The following is a 19,410-nucleotide window of genomic DNA, read 5'->3' as shown; positions in this document are numbered from 1 at the left end:
ATGAGTAGTAATAAACATTCCCATGGCAGGGCTGACTTTGGAATACTAACATAAACATATCTAGTTATCATCAATAAACACTAATGGTGGTTTTGTGTCATTGTTTTTTTGGCTACTGATGAGTGCTGAAAATGGTGTGGCTTTTTGTTGTTGTTTCAGGAACAACAATTGTGTGCTTTCTTTTTATGTCTGACTATTTAACATTCATTTGTTTGGGTCCATTCTCCCTTTGATGGTATTGCCACTGTCCTCTTTTCTCTTTTGAAAACTTCTATATTATTGCCTGGATTAAAAAAAGAAAAAGAAAGATTCATTGTAGAAATTATATTTTCTCAGTTAACCCAGAAGGCATTGTCTTTCCTTTAGCTCTTGTATAACTAAGACTTAGTGTTATGTATATTTTCTGTGTGTGTATGCCATATATTTTAGCAATATATATATATTTATACCACACAAGTGACCCATGTTACCATTACATAAATCCTTTTATTTTTCAAAGGCTATATCTCAGTGATTGATGGCATAGAAATGGTATGTGTAAACAACAATGTATAAATATTCTTTCTTTCCATGTCAGCTCTATTTATACAGTTCTTTTCTATGTCACAAACTTTGAGTTGAAAGGAAACTGGAGATTGTGCTGAGAAGTTGAGACCAGAGTGAAAATTCTAAACAATTTTAAACACATTTATCCAAAGTGTGTAAGTTTTTTCTGTTTCTTCAAAATCACTTACGGAAACATCCTAGTTTGAAATCCGATTCTGCTGCTTATTTAATAATCAGTGAGGGGCACATTCCTTAGTCATATTGCAATACCTTACTAGTCATATTACCAATACCTTACTACATGAGTAGTTCCACTAACTTCGATGGAACTCTTTGCATAGTAACAATCTACTTCATATGATTGTTTAAGGGACCGACACAACCATTAACTGTTGGTCCCTTGTAAAGTGCATTACACATTATAGTCCTGTTAACAGTGGTTATGTTGGTCCCTTGTATAGTACAATAATATTACAATAAATAAATTCAATATTAAAAATATAGAACTTGATTCTGCTACCAATGATATCAATGGACATTTTACCCTTTACTTGAGTGGGATCAGGCTCCTACTCTCGTATTAATAATACACGTACCCTGCACCAATCAGTCTAAAAACTGAGGGCTTAATCAAGCCACATGTTGCATGTCTCCTAAAGTTTGAGTGACCTCTGCTCTGATTGAAGTTAAGGGAGCTCAGGATCAGGCCTTATGATAGGTAAGACAAAGACATGACAAGGGAGAGCGATTCAGATGTGGGGGAATGTGGAGACAGTAATTATAAAAGGCAACCAACATTTCCTAAGGACAGGAAGTACTACCAAAGAGCAGAAAAAAAGCAGGAAAGCTGCAATAGCAGCCACAGAGAGGCAATGCTGCAGACAAGAGTTGGGTGAAATTTTTCAGTCCCAACAGGTTTTTTGGTTAAAAAAATCAGGTTTGGTGAAACCAAAACATTTAATGAATTCATGCTGATTTTGCCAATTTTGGTAAAAACAAAACCTACTTAAAAAAGTAGTTTAAAAAATTTTTTTCCCCAAAACTCTTAATTTAGACATTTTTGAAATATTTCTGGTTTTTGGTTCAAAATGACTTTTCATACCAATTTTTTTTATTATATTAAAAAATCAAAATATGAAATGTTTTAAATAAAAATGAAATGTTTCAATGTGGATCAAATGAAACATTTTGTTTGACCCAAAATGATTTTTTTGACTCTTTAGAATTGCCTGTCAACTGAAAAAAATCACACATCTCTACCGCAGACTCATAGCCTGCCTTTCAGATGGGGGTGAAGTCCATTTTCCACTTTAGAACCTCCCATAAAGCCTGATTACTCTGGTTTTGGACAAGAAGGGATGAATTCCATAATTAAAGCATGAATGGGTATAGCACACTGAATACATAGATAGTGATCGTGTCCTAGGATGTTCATGTGTCTGATAGGAAGAAAAATAAATGTTATACATAGTTTTAATTTCTGAGTATTTATCTTCCATTGAAAATTGTGTAAACATTTTAAGATGTAATCTGCAATGTGCCTTCCAATAGTGGGTGTGATTTTGATTTGAGGATTTGCTTAATGGTGCCATTGAAATCAATATGGATATTTGCTTGAATAAAGACTGAGTAAAAATGGATTTCAGGGTTTGGCCCCCAATTAGTGTAGACTGTTTTAAAAGTGAAATGCACATTTCACTCTTGCTGCCATTTAATGAAGAGGGGTTTGTGCAGCTTAAAAGTGCTGTGCATCTCCTGTCTTGTAGGAAGCTACAAGTTGTTTTCAAAACCCAACAGGAGGAAATGCCACCTGGAATCAAAATAAAATTGGAAAACAATGTCCAAATCTGTCAAAGCCAACATAAGGGGCCTGATTCATCACTGTGTCCTGTCAGGTTCACACCTGTGTAGTTCCAATGCTTTCAGTGGATTTGCACCATTATAAAACTGGAGTAGTGCACTATTAAAATGGGCCCATTGTTTAATAATAATTTTCTAATGGAAAAAAGATCTTCACCAGAGCTGTGCAAACTCAAATGTTTTGCTTTTCAGGGATTTACATGGATGCCTCTTGCTTTCAATCAATGTGCGTTGGCAACCATTGAATGCTCCTATGAGTTTCAGAGTCAAATGAGCCCATAAATCTCAAAGTGAAAATTTAAAACTGCTGAGTTTCACCTGGCTTCATGTCAATATAACAGTTTTCACCTGGTTTTTATGCCAAACCAATAACTGGCCAGACTGGCTTAGACAAAGACCTAGGTTCGTTGAAAGATGCATGAACCTTCTCACAAAAACCCAGTCAGAGTTTTGAGTTGGGAATCACTCCTTAAGTTAGAACTGCTTTGGATGACTTTACTACCAAATGTATGTGACTTTTTTTTAGTCTTAAAGAGCCCACTGCTTGATTAATTGTATGTAACTTTTCAAAGGTAGTAAGCAATTATATTTTCAAAATATATCTTCCTATTCTTGTAAACTAATTTTATATATTGTTATGGATCATGACTCTCTCATTCTTTAAATTACAACTCATTTATTTGAAGGAATACTTGTCAAAAGAAAGCTGTAAGTACTGATTTAAGAAAGCAGTGTTAAATAATTGAAATGACTGTGATAAAATTGCCTTAGTTTAAACAGACCGGTTTTATCAGTCTGTTTAATGAATTGTGCTTTTATAGGGTGAGATAAATCTAATATGAATTCAAGTGGTTGCACCAGAAATACAGCTCTTGGTGAGATTTCTTCAAAGAATAAGTCAAAGAATTTTTTTTGCCATATGCTGGTATGTTTCATTTAGAAACACTCCACCTGTGGTAATCAACGCAGATGCCTCTCAGGCTCAGAATAGAATTCTGTAAATATTTACATTTTAAGATGTATTGTGTGATATATGTAAGTATCTTAAAAGAATTGGAGAAACTCAAACCCCAGATATTTCTTACTTTTTTGGGGGGTGTATGTATATATGAATTAGAAATCACATTTGTAGCTTAATTATAGAAGTGAAAACAGATACATTTCAGGTGTTTGTGGAAATTAAAATCAACTTGCACACTCATCTAATCTCAGGGTTGCTATTGTTCTATTACTAGAACTGTGATGCAAAATAGATTTGCATTCATTCCAAGCAAATTTGGCAGACTTTGTTTTTCCCATATAATACTAGTTAATGCTAGTTAAGGAGGACTTTTCTCTGTCTTTAATAGACACAGTATATATACCTACTGCACAGTTACAACACTGATCATTGTTTGAAATAAGAGAATCCTGGAACATTTTGGGCCCTGTTGATTGTACTTCTGTGTAATGTTGAAACCCTGTTTGTTTATGTGTGAAATGAATGATTAAAAATATGTACTGAGTCTGTTCTCATTAGAATGATCCACTAAAGGAAGTTTTAGGTCATATGCTCTTCTCTTGGCCAATGCATTCATCCTAAAATCAGCAGAAACATTTTCTTTTAATACACAAGAATGGAGATAAATATCCAAGTACTTCACTAATTTAGGGACAAATCTCGCTCTGATAAGAGCCGGATTGTGATGCCCTTCCTCACATTGAGTAACACACCTTAATTTATGTGCGGTCCCACTGATTTCAATAGGACTACTAGTAAGGCACTCAGTGTGAATAAGAGTATCACAGTCTAGCCCTAAGTCAATAGCAAGATTCTTGTTAACTTCATTGGGCAACAGTCTGTGTCCTTACCTGCCATGCAATCCTGTTGAAATCACTGGGCCTGAGTCACCAATATCCTTGACCTCTTGTAGTTATTTACACCAGTTTACAGTGGATATAAAATGTTACCATGTTGATTTTGGAACATTTTACACCCCGTATGTCCTCATTTTCCACTGGTGTAAATGATTATCTTAGGTCCATGGCAATCAATCAACAGGGTTGTAGTAAATGTGGGCATTATTTGGCTCAAAATTATTATTATGATTGGTTTCCCAAAGAGGCTATAGTCTACCCTTAGTTAAATCCATGCTTTGCTCTCAGCTATGCCTGTGCAACCAAACTCGCGCAACTAATTCTGCTGCAGGGGAGCTGGGAGAGGTCTGAGGCTCCTGGCTCAGTGAGCTGCCAAGGAGCAGGGTGGGCAAGACGGCAGATTTCTGATGATAACCTCTCTGGGGTTCATCAGTAGTTTGCAACAATCAAACCTTTCCTATAAAACAGCTTGATTTCAATGAATTGGAAAATTCAGATGAAAAAATATTTTGTCTGACTTTTTCCAACCATCTCTGCTCAGCAGTTCTTTATAGGGCTTTTATTGTATGGAAAATGAGGCAGAAAAATGGAAGAGAAAGGAGATATGAAAAATGAGGGGGCCATTTGAAGTAGAAGAGGTAGAAATAACAATATTTTATAAATAGCAAACAGTGATTAGACAAAAAGGGCTTTACTACCCTTTTCCCCTCCTCGCTATTTCTTATCTTTCTACTATAAAGTTTTAAATAGTGGAAGGATATATTAAATATCAGGGGAAATTATTTAAAAAAGTATTTTCAAAAATTAATTTAAATGTAGACAGCCATAGTATTATAGCATTAAGACACCCCAGGGCCTTTTTTATTGGTCCATTAATACTTGCCTCGAGTGGTTGAACACACCTGAGGCAAGATTTAATGAACCAGTAAAACATGCCCATAAGTATCTTAAAGCTATATTACAATTTCTATTACATAAATGTACTGTTTGCATACTTCTTCACACATTTTTAGAAAATCTTCAATTATCTTCAATCTTCAATTCGATTTGGATCGAAAGGTTTTATTTCCTATAAATTCTTCTCCATATCCCTTCCCAGGGCCTGATTAATGCAGGGGCTTTAGGGGCTGCAGCCAAGGGCCTCAGACTAAGTGGGGCCCCACAGGCCCGTGGGCCAGATGTGGCCCACTGCTTCTTCTCATCCGCCCTGCGGCAAGTCTCTGCGCTGTGGGCTGGACACTGGTCCCCAAGCCTCGGTGCCCACCTCAGGGCTGGAGCCACGAGTGCTGGCTTGCCGATGTGCCCCTACAGTCCCTAGCTCCACTGAAGCCAAATATAGCCAAACTCCCTCCCAGACCCCGTGCCCTCACCTGTACCCCACCCCCCTGTCCCAGTCCTGGCCCCACCCCAGAGCCCCCCCCCCCCCGCCAGCTGAAGCTGCACCCCCTCCCGCACCCCACAAAATCTAATAGCTCCAGGACCACAGGAAAGTTAATCCAGCCCTGTCCCTTCCAGGCAGACTCCTTCACTTTGAAATTGCACTATGCGTGAAATTCACCGCTGAGCGGTGGTTCTGTACAAGGACTATGCATCATTTATGTCCCATTTTAGCCTTCAGGGATGATACTAAAATCAATAGAATTGTGTCCCCTCGCACTAAGGATGTAATTAGCCCACCGACTTTAAACTTTTGGGGCCAGATCTTGAGAAGGGGTAAATCATCTGGCTTCAGTGGAACTGGGCTGATTTACACCAACTGATGATCTAGCTCTTTGTTTTTTCAACCCATCTTTGCCAGAGAAATCAAAATTCTGATCCAGAAGGGCCAGATATCTTATGCCTACATTAAATAGGATTGTTCAGATGGAAAAATATGAAAGACATTTTTGGGGACATTTATTGCATTAAAAATACCATAGTATAAATTTTTGAGCTGGGTTAGGCTTTGCACTCATGGTCCAGAATGTCTTATTACTCTGAGTAAAAACTGTGTTTTAAGTTACATGAACACATGCCCTTTATATAACATAAAAAAGACTATGTGGATTAGGTTTGAGTCTATAGAGGTACAGAACTGCAATATAATAATAACTTGCACTTTTACAGTACCTTCCATCAGAGAATCAAAATGTACTTTACAAATAATAAATTTTGCCTCACCCCTGTGAGGTGGACAGGTTCTATTCCTTCTTTTACAGGTGGGGAAACTTATTCTCAGAGAGGTACATTTCAAATTTTAGCTGCCTCAACTTTGGGGGAGATACCTCTCAAGCTGGCTATCAAAAACTGAGATATACCCAATAAGCTGACACTTGAAAACTTAGTCCCATGATCATACAGGATGTCTGTGGCAGAACCAGATATACTTCCTGTAATTCAGCCCATGATTACTCCTATTAGTTACTGAAATGATTCATTTGCTCCATTATAAAGTGAGTATAAACACTTACCATCCGGACTGGATAGTTTTTTACATTCATTTTGAACTCCCTTTTCACTGGCATAAATGACTACACAATGTGCAAGGCAAAAGTGAGCTCGGTCCTAAACATCTGAATTAGAAGGATCCTTACAAAGCTCAGGAGGTAAAAATCCCCTGGTGTTAGACTGACACAGAAAAATAAGACCAATAGCATTTTGGACTTTGTCAAGGAAAAAGGTTTAGATGAAGGTGTAACAAAGGCCATATTTGATCTCTCTAACTGGATTTGACAAATCGGACACATGAGCTATACAATACTTGTAATGACAAAATTATATTACTTTTAAGACCAGATCCTCTACTGTTGCCAATTGGCATAGCCCCGTTGGAGACAATGAAGTTATACCGATTTACACCAGCTGAGGATCTGACCCATAATCATTCAAGTAACAGACTCATTAACAGCTTAGGACCAGATGCTCTGCTGGCATGACACCATTGAACTTCTAGTGTGTATATATATATTTTAAGATACAGATGTGTGTGTTGGGATTCAATTATATCATCTGACTTCTAAAATATCCTCAGTGAACAGGAATTGTAACCAAAATCACTGTTACTAGAGAATTTTTCTGTAAACGTTTGGACTGATAAAAGGTCAAGATATTTGGCCAAATTATGCCTCAGTTGCACTGGTGTAACCTTGCTGAAGTCTGTTGGGCATGATTTTCCTGGCTCCTTTGATAGCTATTTTAACCTATACAAAGTGGGGGTAAACACCTTCCAAATCTGACTGTAAATGCCTGGGATGGAATTCCGTCAGGACAATGGGGTAAACATCTTGCAAAATGTGCCGTGGGGCATTTAATGATCACAAATGGCCTGCCTTGGTTTAATAACATCATCCCAAAGTTGAATCTTTCCCTCTCTTCCAGTACTGTGCCTTTTACCCTGCCCTATCCCCACCCCTGGTAAGAAGTAGATTCTGCTAACTCATCCACTTAGTGATTCACCCACAACACTCAGGCATGGGCTTTCTTGGAGGTATCCCATCAGAGTATCCTATTTAGCTAAAATATGATAAGCCCAAGGTGGTGTAGTTCCTGTAAAAAACAGGGCATACATCTCAATGATTTTTTTCCCAAGAAAAGGCATGGCAGCACAGCTTTCTCACAGCCATCAAAACTCAGGCTGATGCAGGAGTTAGACCTCAGAACTTACAAATACAATTCAACAGTAATAGGCTGACTTTTGTGCACTAATAGAGAAACATGCATAACCCAAACACTAAAATCCAAAACAGAATCACTGGCCCCCCTCTGCAGTTCTCCTATTAAAGCTGAGCCAAGAAGGATCATTGCAAGCCATTTGCAGTTGCGGGTGATGTAACATTGCTTAAGGGCATTCTGTACCTGGCAAGCAGTGCTATCCTTTTAATGGGCTTAGATAAGAGACCACAAGAAAACAGAAAGAGGAAATTGTTAGAAGACAAACATTGCCTATTAGTACCCAATCCTTTCAAATAAATAAGAGAAACTTCACAAACAAACCAGCTGGGGGTATGAAGAGTCAGACATAGTCTGGAAGCCAGGTGATAGGAAGGAATGACTTTAAGTTAGACATGAAAACATTAATTGGATGACAGGGAGTCTGAATAATTTCTTCTATGCATTTATGTTTCATGCTAATATTTTCAGATTAAAAAAACCCAACTATTTAGGACCAGGTTTTGAAGGTGCAAAGGGTGGGAGTGCCTTTCCCCATGAAAAGATGAGACACAATTGCAGTCCCTGCTACTTTCCCTGAGGCATTAACTGTCATGGTATATAGAATCACAGTCTACCTCAAATAGAAGGTATTTATTAAACAAAACATATATAGCTGCGAACACAAACGGGCTTCCACATTGCTTGAATTCCAGCCTTGTTTCCCTTGTTTACCAGGGACTACCCCCTATTTGTAACTATAAATCACAGAGACATCCAGTGGCTGAATAATTCACTGCAAGTCAATATTCTCTTCACTTACTACCTTATATGTGGCAGGAGAAGTTGGGGCTATGACATCACCCTCACTCTGCACCAACCTTCAGAGCTGGCTGGTTGTGGAAATGAGCGTGGTACATCCTCTTATGGTTGTGGGGGATGCAGTGGGTGCATTGTCCCTTTATACTAGGTAACTGGAGGCTAAAGTACCTCTTGGAGTTCTCCCATAGGCTGGTTACCTTATATACAAAATCTGAGTCTTAATATTTGATTTTTGAGGGAGTACACAGGGACTTGTGTACGTTTTCAGTCACACCTTTGAAAATAATTCTAAATATTTGCAGGCACAATGTTGTGCACCTACAATAAATCCCCAATTATTTTTTTAAAAAGTATTATTCCATTGACTAAATATAGGGTACAAGTATCATTCCTAACTATATTAAAAATGTCTGTTTAAACAAATGGCCATCCTCCAAGACTAGTTTTGCTGTCTTATATGTACATTTGGGTATATCAGTACTTTTTTGTGCCTAAATATAATTTAAGGAAAAGGTATTTATGTGGGATTGCACAAGTAATTAGCTGTTTTTGTTTGAGCAATTGCATATACAGATATTTTTCTACCTGGAACATCTTTTTGGCAACATTTCACTTAATTACAGAAATACTTGAAGAAAGACAAGGATATGGGGCATACTAAAAATGTACGATACAAATGGAAAGAAAAGATTTAGGTGAGCAGTCACTCTATAATTACCTTGCAGCTAGAAAGACCCCAACATCACATGAAACCTGTTAAAAATAAGGAAAGGACTAATTTTCTTCTCATGGGAAAGGAATTAATTAAGAGTGTGCTAAGGGCCTAAGGATTGGTTCTCATTCAAAGTAGATAAATAAAGCAAACATTGCTCCATACTATGGGTGAGATTCTGTGTGGTACACCACACAACTTGTGGCCCATGGAGGTGGGGGGAAGGCGCTGATATGGCTTTAAGCTATCTTTGCACTCTTCTGATCTTTGCCTGATCCAGGCTCCTGCGATATTTAGACAGCTCTGAGGGCCTGTTTAAATGACTGCAGCCTCCCTGGGCTGCCCTATGGGTCACATTACTTCCCGGAAACTCTGTGGTTCTGTGTGATACAGACCCCGCTCCCAGTCATGTCCTTGGTATTTCCTTGTTAGCCAAGGATTGCAAGGAGATCCACAGAAGGTAGCTATACAGCTGTCTTCTGTAGGTTTGTGCTAGAAGAATCCTTCCTTGGCCCCATGTGGGGAGTTTAGGGCCCTTTCGTGCTGTTCCATCCCTCTTACCTGTTGTAGAAGGGCTGGAGCCTGAGTGATGATCTTGCCTTCTGTCTTAGAATCATTCTTCAAAATAATGCTCTGTTTCTGATGCTCTCGTCTGTAACATGGACATAAGAATACATCCTGTCTTTGTAAAGTGCTTTGAGATCTGTGAATGAAAAAGCTATGCAAGCATGAACATTGTTTTTTTATTTTTAGAATTGGGCTTGATCCTGTAATCTTTATTCGGATCCTGATCTCCTCTGCTAAAGTGGAGGAAATCTCATCAAAGCCCTCCTTATAGGATTTTCTTCCTAACTGTGCTATTGAGGGGTGGAGTTTGTCCCCTGCAAGAATAGGCCAATTGTCAAATCTTTACATCTAAACAACTCAGCAGTGATCGCTGAACAACTTACAAGATTCTCTATACATATTATTATTATTATTTATTTTATTTATTAATTATTTGTATTGTGGTAATACCTAGCGACCCTGAACATAGATCATGGCCCCGTTGTGATAGGCACTGTATAAACAAATAACAAATATCTTATCACACAGAAAAATATTTGACCCTGTTACCTCCCATTGACTTAGTTATGAATGCTCAGCACCTCTGAAAATCAGGACTATTCAGTGTATACGTGTAAATATGTTGGGTGAAAACCTGGCTGCATTGAAGTCAATGGAAGTTTTGCCATTGACTTGGCTGGTGCCAGGGGTTCACCTATATGCTTATATTTGTGGTAGAAATAAACCTACACAAATTGCTATAAATATGTCCATATAGCACATCTTTCAATTAGCCATTGCAAGAGATTTTCCAATCAGTATTAAAGAACAGTTACATTGTCTATCCACACATGAATCTATCTATTTCATAACTGTGAGTCTTTTATATGATTATAATACTCTGTAATTTGCAATCTCCTATTTCTGGATTTAGAAAGGAAAGTGAGAATCTGTTAAATATCTTTAAATTGGTTCTCCTGGTGACATTAGTAACATTTTGCATTTTTAAGGCTTTTGTTTTTCCAGGACTTAAATTTTTAACAAGAAATTGCTTACAGCATTTTTCCCTGCTTTGGAGATGGCATTAAAAATGGGTCTTTCCTCGTCTTTGGTTTCCTGGGATGCAAAGAGTATCTAATTTCACTGAAAACTATTTTTTTAACCTTAACATTAAAAGTGATGGCTATGTTTGCTGCGGGCTTCCGTGATAACACGCAATTCTTTTACCCCTGAGCTCCTGATTCAAGAATACAGAATGTCGACGTTTTTAGAGTTTCGGAGGGAGGGGGTGATTTCAGTTAATTTCCTGGTAGCCGATGTTTCCACATCTCAGAATCATCATCTTGTACTCAGCCCAACTGAAGGTAAAATGCAGCAGTGTGGTATAGTGGCAAGGTAGGAAGGAACCTCTTCTACCCCATGCAAGCAGCAGAGCAGATCTCTCCATAGTGCTTAGAGAGAGCCAGGAGAGAGGGCTAGGTAATGTGCTTTGCCATTCCACGTTTCCCAAAATTGAGACTGGCCTGCTATTCAGAGGGCATGTCCCATTCTTCAAGCCATCTGATGCGTGTGCTGCTGTCCGTGGTACCATCCCTGGCACCACTAGCATTTCTCCACCTTATGGCTCTGGCCAGGACAGTTTTTTAATCATAACATTTTTAACAGATGTGGTGCCCAGGACCAAGGTTGCTCAAACTGAAATTACCTCCGTCTCTCAGAGACGTTAGTAGTATATGTTAATCATGAACTAGAGACTATGTACTATAGGAGTACTTCAGACATATGCAGTGAACAAAATGATGAAAAAAGTGAATGATGGATGCCACTAGAGGCACAGTGCTTTTATCGATACTGTGAATTCACATAACCTGTGTACATTCTGGGGTTGTGTGACTCTTCTATTGTATATTAATAAGACTTGCGAGATACTGTAAAACCCCTGAAAATGCTCGTTGGGCTTTATCAGATGTATTGGTTGGATTAACAAAAGTGATGAGAGCAGTTCGTGGATATGAGAACCCAGTAGGACACAACATCTCCTGTCCTGGCCAGGTATTGAGATAACTCTTTTGATGTGCTTTTACGCTAAAGGTTCAGCTGTTTGCCCTGTGGCATACAGTATTAAGAGAGAGTTCTAGAATGCCAGAGTGTCTCAGATTAGCTCCTAATCTCTTTAGACATTACTGCCTGTTGCAGGGTGCAATCCTGGAGCATGCTACCTGGTGGTGTGGCACTGTAATCATCCTGCCTCAGTTTCCTTCTTGGTTCTCCCAGTAATTCACTCACAGCCAGGAGGATTTAACATAGCATTTTCCTTGGGATCCAATTTATTAAGTCCTCTCAGACATACATTTCTTTTGGCCTGTCCTGGTTCAAGCCTTTTTCTTGCTGGGGTCTTCTAGTTTAACTTTTTGTTTCCAGGGCTTCCAGGCTATTTTTATTCCGACCTTCATACCCTGGCTCCCAGTTCCCTGTAAGCAGGAGAGCTCTGCTGTTCCTACTCCAGCCCTTGGCCTCTTTGGAGAGTCTTTTTCCTCAGGTCTTTTCTGGCCCCAATCCTGGGCTCAAACTACTTCTCCTGCCTGGGCAGTGCTTCACATCTGGCAGGCATCCCATCAGGGTTTTGTACTACCCTAGAGAGCCTCCCTCTGAGTCTTTGAGACTGCAAGATTAACCCTTTCATGCTGGGCAAAGTGCTGGGCACTGTAGCCAAATCCAGCAAAACACGGTAGCCTGTACTTAGATTTAACAAGGTGAGTAGTCGGATTGAAGACAGTGGATTATTTCTAGGCTTAAAATTAAGCACAGGTTTCAGGGTTTTGCTGGATTGAGTTAGAATGATCAGCACCTGTCAGGATTGAGCCCTATATTAGTGGCATTATTTCATTTTAAAAAGCTGAGAGTTAGTGTAAAGTTTTGTATCAAATCATCAGAAAATTTTGCCAATGCTTTAGGAATGACTGTTATATCATTTACGTGTCTCTGCCACAGTCCTGGAGAATGATAATATTTGTGTGTACCTGAATAGATTGCCAGAATCAATCCACTTCCAGGAGACAAACGTGGACATGTCCTCTCTTCCACTGTAATGTGAATACTCAAATCTTTCTACATAAGGAACTCATATATTTGAGTTTCACAGCACTCCCTAATAAGGTTTTATAGCCATTAGTGTCAGTGTCATCTATCACTAAGGCATTGAAAAAGTGGAGTTTCTTTCCCATACCACCTCTCTAAACATCCAAGATGAAGTGATTTTATACCTTACATTTCTGCAGAGCTTTCAAATCCCACAGTACAACTCATTTCACCTGAGCCTGGAAGACTTTGTAAATGGTTTCCCAGAAATTGTTGAAGGGGCCTTTTCTTCCCTTCTTAGTTTCCTATTGTTTAAATTTAATATGCTATGCGGTTTTGCTCAACATGAGAAGAAGAGCTACAAGACACATTGCAGACAATGTATGTGCAAAAGGTAAGTTACATGATCTAATAAATAAAATTGTAACCGTCTGAAATTTCAAATGTTTGGAAGCGTGTTAACTTTTAGGCCTCTGACAGTTTTCCATGCTGACAACTAAATAATAGCCTGAGGGTTTCAAATATATGTTTAGTCAAAATAATTGGTGCTTTAATCATTCTTTATGAACCAACAACGTTCCTTGGTCATAAAGGAGTGGTGCAAAGTAAAATGTATCTCTGCAATGAACGCTCCATTGTGTATGTCTAAAACTATCTCTTGGTAGACTGGGTGGCAAGATGTGGTACCAGTGCATACCCTTCTATAAACCCCTCCTATGTATTATATAAGTCCCTTGTCTACATTGTACCTGTAAACAAATCACGGAATCTGGTTACAAGATAGTTGTCCCCAACCCAGTTACAACACAATTAAAGCTGCAGTATAGATAGAATCTCTCAATCTATTGGGAATAAAACCCTGGACAGACCAAGGTCCTGCCCCTGCAATGATGGTGTCTGACTAGATTGCTGCATCTGCACATGTAAATGGGGCTCCGCGTGGACCCTGCAATGTGTCCACATAATGTCACGTGTAAGGCTTTATTCCAGTTAGGACCCATGTACACCCAGTCAGGGGACAATGGCATTGCAATGGGTTCCTTGGCTCAAGTGTAGCTGTAGTGTAAACACGGCCTAAATGTGGAGTAACTAAATGCTAGTTCGGTAGCTCCAATTATAACGGCCTGTACAATTGTGTGTGTCTGTGTCAGTTTTTATGCCATGCCCACCATATAGTGTACGAGCTCCATCTCACTATGGGAAGTTGGCTGCCTGAATTAGGGCTCCCTGCTTTCATTCAGTATCAGCTCCCATCATGACAGGGCTGGGACAATTCCAAGGAGGACGAGCAAAGGAAGGGTCAAGCCAGCTGAATGCTGTGAAGTACTGCCCATCGAAGTGTGAACTAAAACATGCTGGTTGAAACTCTGGTGTGTGGCTCCTTCCCCAGTGTTTGATATGAGCAATTTGCTTAAAAAACATGAGGGTGCACAAATCCTTTTTTGATGGTGGAGGCTCCAGGCACAACCTCCCCAGGGCATACTTGTCAAAAATTCCTGCCACCTGATGCAAGTAGCAAATTTTGAAAAGCAAAGAAACTGTTCTTCAGAAATAGCTTTATGAACCTAGGATAAGATACTTCTGTCAGAATGATTTAGCTTGTATCTAGAGGCAGGGAATCCCTATGCTATCATCCCTCTTCCCTTCTTCATTTTGAAATAGGCCCTCATCCAAGACTAAATTACCTAACTCATTCTCTGAACTCCCTGTGGTACATGACCTCCTGCTATGGCATGACCAGAAAAGACCTCCTAGTGAGATGGAAGCAGAGGGACATGTGCTTCTCTGCTTTTTTAACCTCCTCCCCCCCATTATAATTGAATTTACATGCTGCTGTCTGGGCATAATTCTTGGAGATAAGTCTCCAAACTGGAGAAAAAAACAATAGTGGGAATGATTATAAAATGCAATTAATTTGTCTGACCATTAATGTAGGAAGAAAATGGCTAATCTGTAGCAGATTTCTTCCCATTTGGATAGCGTGACCGTATCCAATTAAAACAGAACCCTCTGCAGAAGTTTCATTTCCTGGCTCCTCCTAAATCAGGATGTAGTGGGCATCACTACTTCTGGATGTTTTCTTTGTGTATGAAAAAGGGGGAAATATGGCAACGATGCTGTACATATATCAGCTTGCAAGGACTCTGAGGGGTGCAAAATCCTTGAAAGGGGGTGGGGGAGAAAGAAATATCTCAGCAAGACTCTGCTGGCTCTTGTAAATGTTAGATAGTTTTGACAGTCTGCCAAAATGTTTCAGTATTTCTTTGAAGCTTTTCTTCAACTTAATACTGTGCAGTAATTAAAGTGTACAATTTCAGCGGCACTCCTTTTTTTTTGTTTGTTTTTTTGTTTCCACATAATGTTGCTCTGGAGAACCTTACATTCTCCCATGAGCATCTTTTCCAGGGTGAGAGTGGGGGACAGGGAGGATGGAAAGATATCAACATCTGCTAGAAACAAGTTTTACTTTACGTTGGTGGTGATCTATTCTAGCCTGTTGTTATTTATCTTCTCTCTCTTTCCTAGTTATTATTTATCTAGCTATCTGGAAGAGCTTCACAGTTCATTAGATGATTCAGAACAATTTTCCTACAATTAAAAATAAGTCACCTTAGACCTAGTCTATCCACATTTTTTGGTACCAATTTAACTATTTTTGGACAGGGGTGTGGTTTGTTGGGTTTATTATACCAAAATAGTTAAAGTGGTGCAACTCCTAGTGTGGATATGGTTTCACGGGTCCCAAGCACTGGTATAACTGCATCTGTTCGAGAGGATTGCACCACTTTAATAATGCCATTTTCAAAATGATATAGTAAGGGCTTGTCTAGACACACAACTTGTACTACTTGAAATATACCCATTTAGTTAAAGCAGTAAATATACAAGTAGTTGGATGCAGTTATATGATATAAAGGTGCTTATATCAGTATAGCTTATCCTCATATGGGAAGGGGAACAAGCTATACCAGTATTGGGCACCTTTATACAGGTATAATTACATCTTGCATGAGAGGAAGGTGATCAGGAACAGCCAGCATGGATTCACCAAGGGAAGGTCATGCCTGACTAATCTAATCGCCTTTTATGATGAGATTACTGGTTCTGTGGATGAAGGGAAAGCAGTGGATGTATTGTTTCTTGACTTTAGCAAAGCTTTTGACATGGTCTCCCACAGTATTCTTGTCAGCAAGTTAAGGAAGTATGGGCTGGATGAATGCACTATAAGGTGGGTAGAAAGCTGGCTAGATTGTCGGGCTCAACGGGTAGTGATCAATGGCTCCATGTCTAGCTGGCAGCCGGTATCAAGTGGAGTGCCCCAAGGGTCGGTCCTGGGGCCGGTTTTGTTCAATATCTTCATAAATGATCTGGAGGATGGTGTGGATTGCACTCTCAGCAAATTTGCGGATGATACTAAACTGGGAGGAGTGGTAGATACGCTGGAGGGGAGGGATAGGATACAGAAGGACCTAGACAAATTGGAGGATTGGGCAAAAAGAAATCTGATGAGGTTCAATAAGGATAAGTGCAGGGTCCTGCACTTAGGATGGAAGAATCCAATGCACCGCTACAGACTAGGGACCGAATGGCTAGGCAGCAGTTCTGCGGAAAAGGACCTAGGGGTGACAGAGGACGAGAAGCTGGATATGAGTCAGCAGTGTGCCCTTGTTGCCAAGAAGGCCAATGGCATTTTGGGATGTATAAGTAGGGGCATAGCGAGCAGATCGAGGGACGTGATCGTTCCTCTCTATTCGACATTGGTGAGGCCTCATCTGGAGTACTGTGTCCAGTTTTGGGCCCCACACTACAAGAAGGATGTGGATAAATTGGAGAGAGTCCAGCGAAGGGCAACAAAAATGATTAGGGGTCTAGAACACATGACTTATGAGGAGAGGCTGAGGGAGCTGGGATTGTTTAGCCTGCAGAAGAGAAGAATGAGGGGGGATTTGATAGCTGCTTTCATCTACCTGAAAGGGGGTTCCAAAGAGGATGGCTCTAGACTGTTCTCAATGGTAGCAGATGACAGAACGAGGAGTAATGGTCTCAAGTTGCAGTGGGGGAGGTTTAGATTGGATATTAGGAAAAACTTTTTCACTAAGAGGGTGGTGAAACACTGGAATGCGTTACCTAGGGAGGTGGTAGAATCTCCTTCCTTAGAGGTTTTTAAGGTCAGGCTTGACAAAGCCCTGGCTGGGATGATTTAACTGGGAATTGGTCCTGTTTCGAGCAGGGGGTTGGACTAGATGACCTTCAGGGGTCCCTTCCAACCCTGATATTCTATGATTCTATGATCTACATCAGGGGTTGTACTGGTAGAACTATATTGATGACAAATCACATCCCTAACTGACATAGCTATATTGGTGCACACACTGTGGGTAGATCAGGCCTTAATGTGGTTCAAAATCTGTGTGTAGATAGCTCTTAGGAGTGCAAATGGGTTTTCTTTTTATATGTCTGAATTTTTGATTTGAGCAGAACAGCATTATAAACACAGTAGATTTATTGCCTCGCCACCTGTCCTCCTCTTCACCCAAGTAAAATGTTCTTTGAAAAGCAGTAAGTTTCCATGGGCAAATGAAGCAAAGAAAATTTTAAAAATGTCACCAAGGGAGCCCGAGTAAAGTAAGATGCAGTCAGTGCTGGGCTTGCACTGCCAACTTTAATTTTATTAGAACAATTTTAAAATATTTGTATTGTCATTTTTAATGATAATTTCCCCCAGCGAAGACCATTTAAACTGTTATAAAACAAAACAAAACACAAGGTGCCCAAATTGTCAGATTGATATTTGAAGTGAATGAGAGCTGCTTGGTGCTCTGATAATAAGGCCCCTCATTTAGGTATCTTAGGTCTTGATTTTGCAAAGACTTATGCACAGTGAGTAGTCCCATTGACTTCAGCAGCACTATTGCAGCCAGTAAAGTTAAACAGAACACAAATCTTTGCAGGATGGACTGAGGGGCTGTATTTGCAAATTTTACCTAAATAGCAAATCAAAACGTGTCCTGAAAAGATCTTGCATATTCCAGACATTGATATTTTTCTGTTATTTTGCCTGCAGTAAATTAAAATTAAGTGTTTATGGGTTTGACAGGACTTTAAAACACAGTGAGATTCCAGTGATTCCAGCAGTAGGGCTGCCATCCTGTGACTTTTTAAACCAAATCCAACACTCCTGTTGCTTTCAGTAGGGCTGAATTGAATTCTAAGGCGGATAATGGGGGGTTTATCTGAGCAAACTGAGCAAGGACTTTAGGATTTATCTGTATCTGTTTAGGACATTTCATTTAAAAGGTAACATCTATCTCTTGGGGTGGTGGGAGCAAAGAAAGCCACTTGTATTTTTGTTCAATTGACTAGCCACTATCCCTTTTCTATTACTATAAGCTTATTAATGCTAAAGTTTCTTTGGATCTAAGTCAACTTATGGTGCAGTTTGTGAACTTCAATATATTCTACTCAGACAATAATAATATGTTGTCCTGCATTCATATAGTACCTCTCATCTTGAGCGGTTTTGTCTAGTGGTGGGGCTGAAAATGTGCCCATTTTACATTAGATAGATGGACGCAGTTAACTCAATATTTGTATCAACCTACGGGATGGAACTCGGTTCTTAATAGCATGTTGTGGGTTCACAGTACCGCTGGAGGTGCCATCTTTCAGATGAAAAACGGAAGTTCTGAACTCATGGCACATATGGTTAGAATTATATTTATGGTCCTAGTTAAATTCCAGCTGGGTAATTTCCTTCTTCGTACCTCATTCCCCTATATTACAAGAAGACTTTTAAAATTTTCCTATATTATTTCTTTTCATTCACGAAGAACAACCATTAACAACATTCTGAGTTAATATGATTTGATTTTAGATTAAGGGAAACATCCAAACAAAAGTAAAGTCACCATGAGTAAGCACAGAATATATCCCTTCTGTAATATGTTACATCATGTTTACCTCACAAATGGCAGCTGTCTACACAAGCAAGCAGAGTCATTAAAATGTAAAGGGGTAGCATAGAGCAATGAAACTATTGAAACTGAACTATTGCATACCACTTACACCACACTTCCTGTTAAGTTAGGTATTTTGTATCTTCTATCTCCCGGCTCAAAATTTCTCGTCTTGAGAGCACAGCAGAAGCAGAAGAAGAGGGAATACCTCCCACCTGAATACTTCACAATTCCAGGCCCTTGAGACCCTAAGTCACCTGATAGTTAACTCCCTTGATGTACATGTGGAGTTCTCAAAAATTGTCCAAACCTCCCCACATTCTGTAACTTTTCTATGGATCTCAAAACTTAATGAAGTGTGAACATTCTTATACGAGGGCTTCTATGGTGGTCACGGTTTTCAAA

This window comes from Lepidochelys kempii, chromosome 2, assembly GCF_965140285.1.
Source record: "Lepidochelys kempii isolate rLepKem1 chromosome 2, rLepKem1.hap1, whole genome shotgun sequence".
Taxonomy (NCBI): Eukaryota; Metazoa; Chordata; order Testudines; family Cheloniidae; genus Lepidochelys; species Lepidochelys kempii.
Note: the sequence above shows the minus strand (reverse complement) of the source record.